The following is a 15109-nucleotide window of genomic DNA, read 5'->3' on the forward strand; positions in this document are numbered from 1 at the left end:
AATCAAAGCAGATGTTCAGAAAATTAATGAAATTGTGCAGAACAACTGACATCTGAGCATTTGGATGATTGCAGATATGATGAATATGAACAAAGACACAGAAAGACAAAGTTTGCATGATGTTTTAAACATGACAAAAGCTTGTGCTAAAGGTGTTGCAAAAAACCTCCCTCAGGAACAAAAAGGCCATCAGAAGGACATTTGCTCTATGGTCATGGAATGACTCAATGAAGAACCAGAGCTGCTCACCAGTGTCATCACATGTGATGAAACATGGATCTTTCAATATGATGCAGAAACAAAGCATCAATCAATGGACTGAAAGACTCCTACATTGACAGGAAAGAAAGAAGCACGAATGAGCAAGTTGAAAGTGAAGACGATGTTGATCTTTTTTTCCAATATCAGGTGTGTTATCATGACCAAATGGGTGCCTGAAGGTCAAACCATTGATCAGAAATAGTATAAAGAAGTCCTAATCATGATGAGGGAGAGAGTAGGGAGCAAAGACCAGATTTTGGAAGAACAACACATGGATTCTGCAGCAGAACAACACACCAACCCACAACGCCATATCTGTGAAACTGTTTTTAATGGAAAAGTGCATTCCTGCACTCAAACATCATCTACATTCAAAGGATCTGTCCGACTATGACTATTATCTGTTCCCAAAAGTGAAAAATGGATTGAAGGGAATACAGTTCCAGTTTGTTGGAGATGTAACAGTAAAAATGGCAGAATTATTAAAGAATTTGGCAATGGGTGACCTACAGCATTGCTTTGAACAATGGAAGACATTCAAGCAACAGCATATAGTCAGTGGATCGGCATATATTGATGGACATAAAAGTTTCTTTTAAATTTCTTTGCAATAAATCATATTTCTGACAGTAGACTTGTTATTGAGTTGCTGCACCTTATCTAGTAACCATTTACTGTCCTTATCTGCGGGTAAAGTGTTTTCTTGTATTGACTGAATAAACACATTCCATCTGGAGTCTACCAACTATTTTCTCATGATCACTGGAGCTAATTTCCTTACTCATTTTTTATGGTCATTTACCTTTGTAAATCAATTTCTAAACATTGTGCTAGGCCCAAATGTATCATGTAGATTTTCAAGACCTACAGGTAGCCTAGAGAATCTCAGAACTGAACTCCTGTAAAATAATACTCTTCTCATTAATTTGTTGTGAAGTAGTTTGCTATTCATGAGGAAGATGATCAGTATACACTACAGTTTTATTGCCAAACAGAAGAGAACAAAATAATTCAAAGCTCCAGTCGACTGCAAGTACTTCTCTCTTGTTTGTCGAATACCATAATTGATCTCATATTCATTTAATGTTTGACTAGCAAAATCTGTGTTGTAGTTGTCCCTTGCATTATACTCTTATAATTCAACCTGGAAGGCCTTGCATACCAGTCCGTAGTTCAAAGCATGAGTTGAAATCTTGAATACTTCACCCAGGTAAGGATGGTGTAACAATTTTGCATTCAAAGGTCCTCCTTGATTTAATCAAAAACCTTACTTTCCTCTTCACCTGAGAGCCACTGAGATTTTTGTTTTCATAAAATCTTAATAGCTGAATTATTGATGTGATTCCTAGATAGATATCTAAAAGTATTAACTGTTCCTAAAAAGGATTTTAGTTGCCATTTGTTCTTGGGATAATTACATTCAGCAATTGCCTCTACTCTCAGTGGATACGGTCAGGTTCCTCCAGTGTCTGTGTCACGTCCCAAAAATTTAATCTGTTTCCTTCCAAATGAAGATTTAGATAGTTTTATTGTAGTACCTTTGTGATATCATCCAAAGATTGCCATGCTACACCACAGTTGGCAATGCACATTGATACCACATTCATTAGCGATGTGTTGCTGCAACCCGCAACCATGAATAGGGGACGCTAAAGAAGACATACCTCTCTCTCAGTACAGCAGTGCCCTTGCATGGAGGTCAATATAGAGCCAAGCATGGAAGTGCTCTGCCCCAGTTCATGATCTCAGCTGAAACAATCAGCATCATCAAATTATTAAAGTCGCAGACAGAAATGTACCTTTTGTAAATGTTGAACACTGTACTTGAAGAGAAGAGTTTGTTAATTGGGGGAATGATGTTTTAACAGTCAATGACAGTTGTAAATTATCAAACATTCCTGTGGCAAAGGATTGTATTGAGTTATGTAAATATTTTTATTTATTCATGTAATGAACTGAACTAATATTTTGTATGTTGTAACTCCAATGAGCCATCTCCCAGAGTAGTCAAAGAACCTACAGTTTTGGATGGATGAATGTAGTTTTGTCTGGTCAAACTACCTTTCTGTTTGAACTTTCCAAACTCTTCTTGTATTAAAGCAGTGCGATCAGACCATGTTGTAAAGCAATGTGATCAGACCATGTTGTCTAAATAATAAGATCATCAACATATAGAATAATTTTTTGTAACAGTGTGTTACTTATTGTTAAATCTAAAGCTCACATGAACACAGATACTGAGACATCTAAACCAGAAGGAGAAACCTTAAACTGATAAAATCACCCTTTGAATAGAAAAGTTTTGTAGGTTCATGATTCAGGATGGAGTGACACTTGCGAGTAACCAGTGGTCAGGTCCATAGTACTGATCTACTTGACACCATTCAACTTGGCCGGTATTTTTTCCACAGGAAGGTGTTCGTCCATTTCCTTTTCTTTTATCTGATTTAGTATTCTTGCATCTAAAAGTAAGTGCACCCCTCCACCCAGTTTTTTAACTGCTAATAAAGGATTGCTATACTCACTATGTGGTCTTTAGCTTATTCTTTGTTCTAATATCAACAATGTAGGAAAAGATAGATTGCTGCTTATCCTAAAACAGAAACATTAAGTTGCAGACAGGCACAATTAAAAGACAGTTCCACAAAGCTTTCAGCCGCAGCCTTCATCAGCAAAAGAGAAACACACACACACACACACACACACACAAAGCCAAGCACACCTCACACACACATGAATGCCAACCCCGGCTTCCATAGTGTATGAATGGTGTGTGTTTCTCTTTTGCTGATGAAGGCTGTGGCCAAAAGCTTTGTGTAAGTGTCTTTTAATTGTGCCTTTCTGCAACTTAATGTTTCTTTTTTATGGTAAATAGCAATCTGTCTTTTCCTGCATTGTTGATACTCCTACCTGGAGTTTCCTTGTTTGATTCCTTGTCCTAAAATTTTCTCAGTTTGAACAGCTACAGATTCCTTTAGTGACACAGGTACAAGATAAGACTTTCTGAAAAACAGTGTACTGTCTTCAACTTTAAGTTTATGCTCATATCCTTCTATGTGGCTTGGTCATTTGGAAAAAGTTTCCTTGTATTGGTACAATAACTTATGTAATTTGGCCTGTTCTTCCTGGGATATCTGATGATATCCTCTTACTTTGCTGGCTATTTGATCATGGCACAATATGTTAACTGGTTCTATTTTATTCATACCTTCTGTGTTATCTCTTCCCTGCAAGAGATTTGTAGTTGCACACAAATGAACATCCTCACTTACTTTGTTTCTAACCACTTTAGTCTTTATGAACAGGACAGGTTTGTTGTCCCTGGAGAAGGCAGATTAAAGGTTGTTGTTTAAAATACAATATCACTCCTTGTTTATTTAACTAATGTAATCCTAATAACAGAGAGATTTTCATTTGTGGAACTACAGTGTGTATGTTGTACATTCCCCAGTATGAAGGATAACAAAACTTCTTCCCTGACCATTTTTCCTGTACATCCCATTAGTCCCACTATCTGGACTCCTGTAACTGGCAAAATAGAACATTGTTTTCTCTCTTTTCCCCTCTAAATAGTTATTATCTATTACTCATATATTACTTCCAGAATCCAGAATAATGTGAATGGTTTCTCCCTGTACTTTGCCTTGGATAATTGGTTTAACATCACACAGATTCTCTGAGCTACCACCATGGCATTGAATACTGATTTAAAGATAATACAAACCAGACTTGATATAGAGGATAAGAATATCTCAGTAATGAGGTTACTTTGATTACTCACAGATTAATTAGTGGATGCATGGCTAACAGCAGAAGATCTCAAGGAAGCCATCCACCATGCAGTACAGTTGCCAATTTTACTATTGCCAACAAACTTTACATTCATATCGATTCAGATCCATAAACAGTTACCAGAGTCACCACAATTAATCTTCCCTCCAGATAAGGAATACTTGCTGCAGTACTATAACTTAGCTGAAGTACTAGTGGATACAAACAACGTAAAATTACAAATTCATATTTCCTTCCCGGTGATTGGCTAAATAGATGTCTATTACTGTCACACAATGCACTCCTTCCCAGGGAAGTGGGGTCAGCTTAACCAGCTTAACAAATTTGTGCAATTTTGAACGTGTCAAGTATTCCTAATTTCCAAAACATTGAATGCTACTGCAGTAATGACAGCTGCAGAATTAAGTAATTGCATACATGAGCAATTCACCATGTGCCATCACATGTCACTAAAGTGAACACTGATAATTATGAATTCAGCAATTTTTTGGGCAAAACAAAGTCTCAAATTGCCCGCATGACATACTAACTGCTACACCAAATTTTTTCCAGCAAGTAGGAGAAAACTGGCTTTACACAGTTAACCAACTGACCAATATCTTTCCACACCGTTTCAACAATGGTGCCTCTACTACAATTGAACACGTTGAAATCTGTGGTATTGGAATGATAGTTAATGACACATTATGTTCTCTCTCAGGCATAAAATTTTACTTACCTGCACCCATAACTGGTTCGATCATTGTCCCCTCATCATACCCACTGTTTTACTGTCCAGAAGCACCTGGTGCAACTACTGGTGCCTCAAAATTTGTCTTATCTAAACAACTCTCTTGATTCCTCCATCCTGCAGTCATTAGATGTTCTTATCAATGGCCAACAAGGCAAGACTGATGCCAATGCTATGATGCAACATATTGTACAGTTGAAAGAGGAGCATAAATGTGAATTTCTAGAACCTTCTTGTTCATAATTATACTTTGTACTGCTTTCCTGTGTATCAGATGAAAACCGAAGATGAACAATAACATATCACTACATCAAATTCCAGTTGGATGGCTACGAAAATCCTGAGCATACATGTGTACTGCTAAAATGTACATAGACATAATTGTTGCACGCTACTTCATTGTATTGTTACTGATCATCATTTTACCATATTTCTAACATTACTTTCAGAAGTTCTGTAATGCTGATGTATTTCAAGCTATTACATAAAGCATGTATTGTATAATTTTCCTGACAGACTACGATTTCTTTTTGTTTCTTGTGTGTTAGTCATTTGTAGATTGGCATAGGAAAAAACCTGAGGATGAATTTTTCTGTACCAGGGAGGAATGTAGGGTGTATAATAATTGTGTGTTATTTATGGTTGTGTATAATTATCAGATTAGATTAATACTAGTTCCATGGATCATGAATACGATATTTCATAATGATGTGGAACGAGTCAAATTTTCCAATACATGACATAATTAAGTTAATTTAACAACATACTTAAGTTAATATAACAACTTTTTCATTTTTTGTGTTTTTTATTTTTATTTATTTTTTTATATTTTTTTTTTTAATTTATACAAAAAAATTCCTCTATGGAGTAGAAGGAGTTGTCATTCAGAAATTCTTTTAATTTCTTCTTAAATACTTGTTGGTTATCTGTCAGAGTTTTGATACTATTTGGTAAGTGACCAAAGACTTTAGTGCCAGTATAATTCACCCCTTTCTGTGCCAAAGTTAGATTTAATCTTGAATAGTGAAGATCATCCTTTCTCCTAGTATTGTAGTTATGCACACTGCTATTACTTTTGAATTGGGTTTGGTTGTTAATAACAAATTTCATAAGAGAGTATATATACTGAGAAGCTACTGTGAATATCCCTAGATCCTTAAATAAATGTCTGCAGGATGATCTTGGGTGGACTCCAGCTATTATTCTGATTACACGCTTTTGTGCAATAAATACTTTATTCCTCAGTGATGAATTACCCCAAAATATGATGCCATATGAAATCAACAAGTGAAAATAGGTGTAGTAAGCTAATTTACTAAGATGTTTATCACCAAAATTTGCAATGACCCTTATTGCATAAGTAGCTGAACTCAAACGTTTCAGCAGATCATCAATGTGTTTCTTCCAATTTAATCTCTCATCAATGGACACACCTAAAAATTTGGAATATTCTACCTTAGCTATATGCTTCTGATTAAGGTCTATATTTATTAATGGTTTCATACCATTCACTGCACGGAACTGCATGTACTGTGTCTTATCAAAATTCAGTGAGAGTCCGTTTACAAGAAACCACTTAGTAATTTTCTGAAAGACAGTATTGACAATTTCATCAGTTAATTCTTGTTTGTCAGATGTGATTACTATACTTGTATCATCAGCAAAGAGAACTAACTTTGCCTCTTCATGAATATAGAATGGCAAGTCATTAATATATATTAAGAACAACAAGGGACCCAAGACTGACCCTTGTGGAACCCCATTCTTGATAGTTCCCCAGTTTGAGGAATGTGCTGATCTTTGCATAGTATGAGAACTACTTATTTCAACTTTCTGCACTCTTCCAGTTAGGTACAAATTAAACCATTTGTGCACTGTCCCACTCATGCCACAATACTTGAGCTTGTCTAGCAGAATTTCATGATTTACACAATCAAAAGCCTTTGAGAGATCACAAAAAATCCCAATGGGTGGTGTTCGGTTATTCAGATCATTCAAAATTTGATTGGTGAAAGCATATATGGCATTTTCTGTTGAAAAACCTTTCTGGAAACCAAACTGACATTTTGTTAGCACTTCATTGTTACAGATATGTGAAGCTACTCTTGAATACATTACTTTCTCAAAAATTTTGGATAAAGCTGTTAGAAGGGAGATTGGACGGTAATTGTTGACATCAGATCTATCCCCCTTTTTATGCAAAGGTATAACAATAGCATATTTCAGTCTATCAGGGAAAATGCCCTGTTCCAGAGAGCTATTACACAGGTGGCTGAGAATCTTACTTATCTGTTGAGAACAAGCTTTTAGTATTTTGCTGGAAATGCCATCAACTCCATGTAAGTTTTTGCTTTAAAGCAAGTTTATTATTTTCCTAATTTCAGAGGGAGAAGTGGGTGAGATTTCAATTGTATCAAATTGCATAGGTATGGCCTCTTCCATTAACAGCCTAGCATCTTCTAATGAACACCTGGATCCTACTATATCCACAACATTTAGAAAATGATTATTAAAAATATCAGAGTTGCTGATTTCAGACATGATACACATACTTCTGGATTTTTAAATAACTTTTCTTAATATAACACAGTAGTTTTTATAATGTTTGATAGTTTCTGGGTCACTACTCTTTCTTGCTGTCAGATACATTTCCCTTTTCCGGTTACAAGATACACTCCTGGAAATTGAAATAAGAACACCGTGAATTCATTGTCCCAGGAAGGGGAAACTTTATTGACACATTCCTGGGGTCAGATACATCACATGATCACACTGACAGAACCACAGGCACATAGACACAGGCAACAGAGCATGCACAATGTCGGCACTAGTACAGTGTATATCCACCTTTCGCAGCAATGCAGGCTGCTATTCTCCCATGGAGACGATCGTAGAGATGCTGGATGTAGTCCTGTGGAACGGCTTGCCATGCCATTTCCACCTGGTGCCTCAGTTGGACCAGCGTTCGTGCTGGACGTGCAGACCGCGTGAGACGACGCTTCATCCAGCCCAAACATGCTCAATGGGGGACAGATCCGGAGATCTTGCTGGCCAGGGTAGTTGACTTACACCTTCTAGAGCACGTTGGGTGGCACAGGATACATGCGGACGTGCATTGTCCTGTTGGAACAGCAAGTTCCCTTGCCAGTCTAGGAATGGTAGAACGATGGGTTCGATGACGGTTTGGATGTACCGTGCACTATTCAGTGTCCCCTCGACGATCACCAGTGGTGTACGGCCAGTGTAGGAGATCGCTCCCCACACCATGATGCCGGGTGTTGGCCCTGTGTGCCTCGATCGTATGCAGTCCTGATTGTGGCACTCACCTGCACGGCGCCAAACACGCATACGACCATCATTGGCACCAAGGCAAAAGCGACTCTCATCGCTGAAGACGACACGTCTCCATTCGTCCCTCCATTCACGCCTGTCGCGACACCACTGGAGGCGGGCTGCACGATGTTGGGGCGTGAGCGGAAGACGGCCTAACGGTGTGCGGGACCATAGCCCAGCTTCATGGAGACGGTTGCGAATGGTCCTCGCCGATACCCCAGGAGCAACAGTGTCCCTAATTTGCTGGGAAGTGGTGATGTGGTCCCCTACGGCACTGCGTAGGATCCTACGGTCTTGGCGTGCATCCGTGCGTCGCTGCGGTCCGGTCCCAGGTCGACGGGCACGTGCACCTTCCGCCGACCACTGGCAACAACATCGATGTACTGTGGAGACCTCACGCCCCACGTGTTGAGCAATTCGGCGGTACGTCCACCCGGCCTCCCGCATGCCCACTATACGCCCTCGCTCAAAGTCCGTCAACTGCACATACGGTTCACGTCCACGCTGTCGCGGCATGCTACCAGTGTTAAAGACTGCGATGGAGCTCCGTATGCCACGGCAAACTGGCTGACACTGACGGCGGCGGTGCACAAATGCTGCGCAGCTAGCGCCATTCGACGGCCAACACCGCGGTTCCTGGTGTGTCCGCTGTGCCGTGCGTGTGATCATTGCTTGTACAGCCCTCTCGCAGTGTCCGGAGCAAGTATGGTGGGTCTGACACACCGGTGTCAATGTGTTCTTTTTTCCATTTCCAGGAGTGTATTTTTATACCCTTAGTAAGCCATGGTTTGTTACAAGGTTTCTTACGAGTATATTTAACTATTTTCTTGGGGAAGCAGTTTTCAAATGCATTTACAAAAATGTCATGAAATAAATTATATTTTAAATTGGCATCGGGTTCACGGTACACCTCATCCCAGTCTAACTGCTGTAGGCTTTCCCTGAAATTTGCAATTGTTAAATCGTTGACTGAACGTACTACTTTGGAGGACTGTTTAGTATTGCTGAATGGAGCTATGTCATATATTGTAACTAGCTGTGCACCATGATCAGAAAGACCATTCTCAACAGGCTGAGCATTTATCTGGTTAAACTTATCTTGGTCTATAAAGAAGTTATCTATCAGTGAGCTGCTATCCTTTACCACCCGAGTAGGAAAATCAATAATGGGTGTCAAATTGAAATAACCGAGTAATACTTCAAGGTCATTTTTCAGAGAATCTACATTGAAGTCCCCACAAATAATAATTTGCTTCCCCCTGTCTGACAGACAGCACAACAAGGAGTCCAAATTTTTCAGAAATAGATTAAAATTTCCTGATGGGGACCTATATACAGTTACAATTATAAATGTGCCTTTATTTAATTTAAGCTCACAGGCACATGCTTCTATATGTTTCTCTACACAAAACTTTTTTGTTTCTATACTTTTTGCACAATGATAACTTTTGACATATATGGCAACTCCTCCTTTCTCCATATTTTCTCTCATTACATGTGCAGAGAGTTTATATCCACTTACATTTACCTTATCCATATCAGTAACAATGTGATGCTCAGACAGGCATAGTATATCTATTTCATCCTCAGCTTCTAAATCTTCTAAACAAACCAGAAGCTCATCTATTTTATTTTTTAAACTCCCAATATTTTGATGAAATATACTTACATTATTTTTAGTTATACTTTTATGTGAACCTTTCCTTATTCTAACATTTGCAGTACTCTCCTGTCTGAGTTTCTCATTGTGCTTAGGCCTAGTTGCTATACCAGTGGTCACATGGTGTTCAGAGAGGCAGATTATGTCAACTGGGTTGGGTGACTTTAATTCATCAATGCAATTACCTAGGACTGAGATACAACTTGGTGGAGATAAAATTTCTGGTGATTGGTGAAAATTTATAATTGACAGCTGTGATTGGTGATCCAATGTGATATAATTGTGCTGTTTAATTTCTTTCCTAAACTGAAGATTTGTTTCAATCCTGACCTCTCGTAGAACTTGACATCTTTCTGTCTTACCTATCCTAAAAAAGGTGCTGCTCCAACACCTGTAACCACTGGTATTTTACCATTCATGGCAGTGCCTCCCCCCCTTAAATTTCCTGCTATTACCCCAGCCAGTTTCCCCTTCCCTTTCCTGTTGAGATGTAGGCCGTGCCTGGTATAGTCCCACCTACTGAGAGAATCAACAGGAACCACACCAATATGAGCCCCCGCACCCGACTCAAGCAGCCGTTCCAACTCCAAATTAACTCTCCCAACAGAAGAGCTCAAATGAGGCTGGTCATGGCGTCTCAGGACAGATACAAATTCAACATTGGTGTGTCTCGATGCCGATGCAATCTTTACCAGGTCACACTCTATGCTGTACCCAGGATCTCTGTCGATGCTGTTCCCTGGCTCTCCCACAATAACCACGGTGTCTTCCCTGGTAAATCCTTTACAGAGTGAACCTAAATCCTCTGTCACCTGATTCAGACTATCACTTGGTTTGAAAAAATTTGTGACCTGGTATTCTGGTCCTAATTCCTCCTGTAGAATTTGTTATTCATGGTTGTTCAAAGCAGAGATCCAGCAGAAAAATAAGTAAAGGCTTATTATAGGTGATGTGAACATTTGAGAGACTTTGACACGTTAAGCCACAATATTCAGAAATGGCAGCAGTCGAACAAGGAGGCTGATGACCAGCGGGGCTTGGACAGCAGCAGTCAACACTGTGACATGCTGACAACCAAGCTGATGGGCAGTGCCTCCAAGAAGAACAACAACCAGCACAGTTCACACATCAACAGTCAATGCTCCAGGAACTGTCATTACACCGAACTCATCTGTGTGACACACCTGGTGATGGGAAGGAGGATGATAGGGCAATGCCTGACCACACTGGCATAGAGGTAAAATGAGGAAAGCTGGCATTTGTCTCGACTTTGGTCACATTTCTGCCCAACATGAGAAGTATAGATCATAGAGTCAGTCACAATCCTAGAAACTTCACGACATTGGTGAAAATACCGACTAAATACCTCCAACAAATGGGCATGAGGGTGTCCTTTTGAGGGGAGAAAGAAGAGACAAAGAAATGTTGCTTGGATAGATGGACTGACAGTTAGTCAGTGGACGTCATACTTCACTGCAACAACTTAGCTGCTATGCTGCTCAACAGAAGAAGATGTTGGTACCACACCAATAGATCAACATAGAAGATGCCATCCCAGATGTTGCCAGAAAGAAGTTCATGTGGTACTTACCCAGGTGGCTGGTGAGGACAAAGGGACTGCAGCCTCACCAAATGAGTCACCTGTGAGCCTTCAGATTGACGAACTCCACCACAAGATGCCAAACTTGAGGGTTGCTAGTTCTATTCAGGGACGGAGCTGTCTGTGCTACTCTGTAGCTGCTTTTTAACAATGCAACAAGCAAATTCACAAGGAACAGATGAATGGAAGAATACACTGCCCAGCACTCTGCTGCAACACGAGCTGTTACTGCATCAGTGGTCACTGGAATCTCCACACTACAACTTTGCACCGCACTGCTGCCACACAGAATTAAGTGAGCTAAAACACAATGTATTACTCTCTTTGTTTAAATGGTCTTATGTGTCAATAAATCACTGGTAATGGAACCACCAATGTTTCACACACACACCTCACCCATTGAGCCAAGGGAGGAACCCATTCCACACCCACAAAGTGTCGCTTCCTCTCCTGCCATCCCTGACAAAATAATGGCCTTTGCTCCCCTCTGTCACTGGTGCTCAATATCTAGTGCCACAGAACACTGACCCACTACATTGGAAATGTTCAGTACAACTGCTTACATACAGAACTTAAGAAGCCTCTGTCCTCTTCTTTGTTTCTTTTACTCATTTATGTATGTTCCGTGGATCCATACAGCAGTAAGCAATATGATTATTACCATTACAGTTCAAGGTTGGCTTGTTCAGAACAGTTTGACACATGCAATTGTTATACCACAGGGCAATCAATTCCGTAATAAATATGCAGTAAAAATACATTTTCACGCCAGTGACTATACGAAAATAAGCTGATCTATAGAAGATACATACCTTAACACTTGAAAAACTTGAAATTCTTTTGCTACATCCTTTCTTTGGTAAACATTCATTCACAAATTCACAGCAGAGTAGAATGAGTGATTCAAGAGAAATAAGTGTAGTTTAGTTTTGAAAAAGGACTTACTACTCCTTGAATTTTTATCCTTATTGGGAAGAAAACTGAAAGCTTTTGCTCCAGCATACTTAGCACTTCACTGCCTCTGGAACGGAATTTGTGATTGGTAGTGTATGTAATCCTTATATCTATAGTTCATGCATGTGGACTGCTGAGTTGCTTTCAAAGAGACATTGGTTAGTTAGTGTGTTATTTTCATGTTCCATGAATTATTGGTACAGTTAATCATAATGATACAGAATGAGTAATTTTACATTCACATTACACATTCATTTATAAATATGGTTACAGGCTGACAATTTACAAGGTTTTCTTCAATATGGACTTAAATGAGCACTTCTCACAATGAAGCACATAACAGAAAAAATGTAATAATCAGTGGTAAGTATTCCCAGCTGACTAATCACTTTGTAAGAGGAAGTTCTTGGACTTCTTTTACAAATTATTCTAACCACTATTTTCTGAGCCAAGAAGTTTTGTTTAGCACGAGAAGAGACACCCCCCCCCCCCCCCCCCCAAGAAGATAATTACATATTATATGATCGAATGCACCTAATCAAAATACCCTACCATCATCATCATTTACTGTCCAGTAAAGGAAGCACCCTTAATGCAAAAGCAGTGAGCTCAATCTCTTCACAGTTTTTGGTATGTGACGTTCCCAGTTTAGCTTGTACTTTAAGTGAATGCCCAGGGACTTTGCACTGTCAGCTCTCTTGAAATACTGGTTATTGAATGTCACTTTCAATTCATCTGGATTTACTTATGATAAACTGTTATTGGTAACTAACATTGATGAATTTTCTGATACAATGCTTGTGACATTTGCAAATATAGTAAATTTACATTCATCACCTTTCTCAAAATCTATTTACTATCACACCATCTTTTCTTTGTCATATATAGAAACTACATTCTCTCTTACATATTGCATCAATTCCTTGCTGTATTTTCTCTCTTTTAGCATTACTGGCTTGTGATTTTGAAATGTAAGCCTTCACATCATTCTTACCATTAGCCCTATTTAAATTTTGAAAAACTATTTTGACTGAATTACACATACTAGCTCAATCATTCACTAACCACCATATCCATAACTAAACCACTGGATTATATATCAAGACACAAAGGAGTTAAAGACATTAGCTGCCAGTGGGTGTTGATTTATGTCACTTGTGTCTTGATTCACAGTGGCTGCTGGATCAAAATGGTGTCTGTTCTTTTGGACATGTCCAAAAGAACAAATACCACATATATAGGAAAATAAAAGCATTTGCAGAAATTGTTGTTATTACCATGTAGTTTGTTAATTAGAAATATTGGCCTTCTTCTCCTTTTACTTCAAATTAAGTTATATAGTGCAGTGATCATGATACTGACTTGTAGTCAGGGGAAATAGAATCTAACAATCTAGATTTAAATTTTCTACTTTTTCTTCAATTAAATTAATGTGAATTTCAAGATGGTTCCTATGAAAAGAACATGGATGATTTCTTTCCATTCCCTGTTCTATCCAAAGTGTGTACCATTTCTAATGACTATGTTACCAGTAATGTGTTAAAACACTAATCTTACTTCATTTTACTTTGCCAAGTTTAACTTAAATCAAAATATAATCTCTTCCTGCATATTAAGTTCCCAACAGCATTCAGATATCTAACTTTACATATTGTGATTTGTATAAGACTAGTTTACTTTTTGGTCTCCTGAGTATGGTACCCAACCAAAAAAAGGCTAAAGACACTAAAAATCATGCAGGTAACTATTCAGAGGAAATAAAATTCTACATTTTCTGTATGAACATATGTAGTAGTGATCCTCATATCTCCCACAGGAATCTGTGACAGCTGCTATACTAACAAATTAATTTTGCACTTGTGCAGCAAACAAGTACACCACTATTCCATAAAGGAAAATTCCGTCCTGGCATCAATGAGGATTGAGATACACAAAAACAATAATAGATGTAGAATAAATTCAAAATATCAATAAGAGACTAATTGATTGAGAACTTCTATACTATGACTCTGTGAAGGAGTTTCTATGAAAACAAAATTATACTACCATTTGATGTTATCTGTGTGAAGTTTTCTCAATAATAAGATGTTAAGCAATATTGACTAATGCTGAACAAATTTGTATTCGATGTAAAAAAGTTGTGAAGTACTCAAAGAGTGGATCAATGTCTATTGTACAGAGCACAATACTAGATTTACAGTATCATTAAGCCAATCTCATCAATTTCAAAGCATATTTCTTTCTAAAGGAAAGTCACAATTCAATTACTGATGCTAAAAGTCCATGAACTGAGATCAGTGTTTTATCATTCTTAACACTAAATGGGATATTTTTATGGCAATGACTTTATGTATTTGCTTGTTCGTTCTTTCAACTCCTATACATGCTTGATTGTTACCAAGACCTAAAGAGAGAGCCACAAAATATGTAAGTCCCTGTATACACAGACCTCTCCAGAGTGATTCTATAACATAGAATTCTCTGGCAGCTGAGCTGAGTAATAATGCTATTTTATAAAATTTTCAGTCGAGTCAGAAATAGGGTCTCCTATAGTAGCTAAATGGATTAGGCTACTTTTTCACATAAGTTCACAGTTATTTATTATGTGGAAATGTAAGCTTCTTGAATGAAAGTGGACTCCTATCACAGTAGATTAGATTAGATGAACTTGTTGTACAAGCTATACATAGGGAGGAGAACCTCTAGGATGTAGAACATGTCAGAAAAATAAGAATATATAATAAATATTCACAAATAGAAACAAATATGGTGATGTACC

Source organism: Schistocerca cancellata, chromosome 1 (assembly GCF_023864275.1).
Source record: "Schistocerca cancellata isolate TAMUIC-IGC-003103 chromosome 1, iqSchCanc2.1, whole genome shotgun sequence".
Classification (NCBI taxonomy): Eukaryota; Metazoa; Arthropoda; class Insecta; order Orthoptera; family Acrididae; genus Schistocerca; species Schistocerca cancellata.